The following is a 2,835-nucleotide window of genomic DNA, read 5'->3' as shown; positions in this document are numbered from 1 at the left end:
GCTGCGGGGCTGCGGGGCTGCGGGGCTGCGGGGCTGCGGGGCTGCGGGGCTGCGGGGCTGCGGGGCTGCGGGGCTGCGGGGCTGCGGGGCTGCGGGGCTCCCGGTGTGGAGCTGTGGGACTGTGGGACTCTATGGCTCTGGGGCTGTGGGGCTCTGTGGCTCCCGCTGTGGGGCTGTGGGGCTCCCGGTGTGGAGCGCCTTCCGGTCCAGTTCCCGATCCCGGTCTCGGGCCGTCCCCGCAGCCCCGGGCCGGTTCCCGTCGCTCGGGCCGTCGCACCCTCTCCACCAGCGACGCTTCTCCCGCCTGTCCCGGCCTCCGCCTCGGCTTCGGGGCCGTTCCTCTCCGCCAGGCCGTGGCTCCTGTCCCTGCCGGGTCCCCCCGGTGCCGCAGACGGGCGGACACGGGCACGACACGGGCACAGCTCCGGGGCCGCGGCCGCAGCGCTTTGTGCGGCTCCGGGAGCTGAGAGAGGCCCCGCAGGAGAGCCGGGACCTCTCGCTTGGCAAGCAAACCGCGTGCCCCTCCTGATGCGTTACTGAAGCGCAGTCCTGCAGCCAGCCTTGAGAAGGCTTCACAGGAGAGAAAACATAAATCAGTGGAACACAAGTGTGTTGCGGGTGGTTAATGACGGCACCGGAGCAAGCTCAGCTCCGCTGTGGCGCGGGGGCACGGCCGGCACGTCAGGACCAGGAGAGGAGGAGCTGCAGCTCACGAGGGGAAATAAACTCGGGTATTGCTTTGTTAGGTTTCGGAAAGAAACAAGCGTGATGTTTTGTAGCTTTTGTACTTGGACGTGTGAGGCAGAGCACAGCCGGGAGCAGAGGCCCCCCCAGAGATGCCCCCACCCCTGGCCCCCCGCACAGGGCCACTGCAGGGCACAGCGCTGCACACCCCGCTGGGGCCAGCGTGCACCGAAAGCCATCGTGTACTGAACTTTGAAGAACCGACATGTACAAGCCACCCTGAACATTCCCACAGCCAATGACTCCCGCAGCAACAGCAGGAGCTGGTCACACCCCTGGGGCCTCTGTGGCATTCCCAGGAGGCAGAGAAAGAGGTGAGGAGAGGCACCTGCTGAACCTCTGTGGTCCCCGGGGGAAGGGCAGCAGCAGCTGGGTGAATGCAGAGCCTTGGCAGCCCCAGCTCGGGCCCCGTGGTCCCAACCTGGCCCAGCACCGCCAGCTGAGCATGGGGGTGCCCCTGGCACGGCAGCTCCTCTCGGGGAAAAGCCAATTAATCCGTGCTTGGGGTGAATGGCTGAGCTTCAACACCCAGCAGAGCCCTGCTTTGCCCACGTCAGAGTGAACACAACTTGCGATTGAAAAGAACTTTATTTAAAATCAGCAATTATACAGACTTCCCCTGCCACAGCACAGGAGTGTCCCAGCACAAGGTCCCCGTGCCCTGGGGCAGCCCAGGCCTGGGGCTGCGCTGCCTTACACCAGTCCCAATGATTCCATATGGAAATACAACGCATACAAAAGATCTGCTCCTTCACAGCTAACAGGCATTTCATTAACCTCAACCCATTCAGTTTCCTATTATTTCTAGTGTAACCAGACTTAAAATTTGTCTTCTGCTAAGAAACCTGGAAAAAACAAATCTTCCTTTAGCAACTGTGTGCACCAGTAGAGCGATTCCCACCACCTTTGTCACCACGCAGACAGCAGAGCCAGCAGGAGTCAGGGCCATCAGCAGGGAAATATGATCAATAGCAGCATTTTCCATGTGATCTCGAGTTACAGTCGTCTACAGAAGGAACTGTGATCACCAGTAGGGAAGCAGTTAATCCATTGTTAAAAGAAATCGAGTTGAAGGCAGGTTTTACCTTAAATAGGATTAAATATATATTGCAAGACAAACCACACTCTGCAGGGGCTGCACATACAGAAGCAGAACTGTGGGCAGGGGGCAGCATGTCCCCCCCTGCATCCAACATTCCCACACAACATCGTCAAATTTAAAACTACCACCACTTGTTGAAAGTTGTCCAAGAAGTATTTACAGCACGGGCACGGCCGGGAGAGGCTTGGGGAGCCACAGGTCTGGCCACGGTGCTCCCGCAGTCCAAAAAACTCCAGCACCGGGTCCTGCCAGGAGCAGCTGCTGCCCGGCCGTGCCAGCTCCTCACTACCCCACTACCCCAACACAGAAAAGCATTTGGCGTGGATTAGGACACAGCTACGGGCGGTGCCGTGGTGCGAGGACGAGTGCGAGCACTGCCACATGCTGCAGTGAGCCCACCCTGCGCACACACGGAGGATGCACGGTGGGGCTGCGGAGCTGAGACGCTCCTCGGGAACATGCTGCACAGTCCGGCTCCAGCCTCTACAGGAATCCTGGCTTCCAGCGTCAAATAAAACCATTTCCAGCTATACAGCGAGGGTGACACCGATCTGGGACCGGTGTTTACAACAGATGTCAGTTCCTACCGACCTATGTCGCGCACAGCTCCACGTATTACAGAGAGCAGGCCGGATCTTCAGCGAATAAGTAGGTCCACGATTGTAGATCAACAATAGACTTTTATTGCTTTATACATGTGGTGCTGTTCAAGGCACTGTGGCACGGGCTAGAAAACTCGGAATGACTCGTGAAGGGACCTGGAATGCGACAGGGCGGGCGCCGCTCCTCGGCAGCTGCGGCGGGCCCGGGGGGCCACGGCCCGAGCGCGGCCCCTCACATGCCCATCCGGATGCTCTGGATGATCTGGAAGATGGCTGCAAGAGAGCGGAGGGGGGAGCGCTCGCCGGGCAGCGCCAGCAGCGAGTTCGGGGGCCCCGAGAGGCAGTGCCGGGCCCGGAGGGGCAGTACCGGAGCGGACCGGCAGTACC

At 60.5% G+C, this 2,835-nt stretch overlaps 1 protein-coding gene across 7 annotated transcripts in view; it reads left to right on the top strand.

The window, feature by feature from the left end:
• The window catches only part of EIF2A (eukaryotic translation initiation factor 2A), a 16,894-nt gene that overhangs the window by 323 nt on the left and 13,736 nt on the right, over nt 1-2,835 (top strand). The gene's annotated exons all lie outside the window — the stretch shown is intronic.

The sequence above is a fragment of the Parus major genome, chromosome 9 (assembly GCF_001522545.3).
Source record: "Parus major isolate Abel chromosome 9, Parus_major1.1, whole genome shotgun sequence".
Classification (NCBI taxonomy): Eukaryota; Metazoa; Chordata; class Aves; order Passeriformes; family Paridae; genus Parus; species Parus major.
This window is presented reverse-complemented; position numbering and strand designations above follow the sequence as displayed.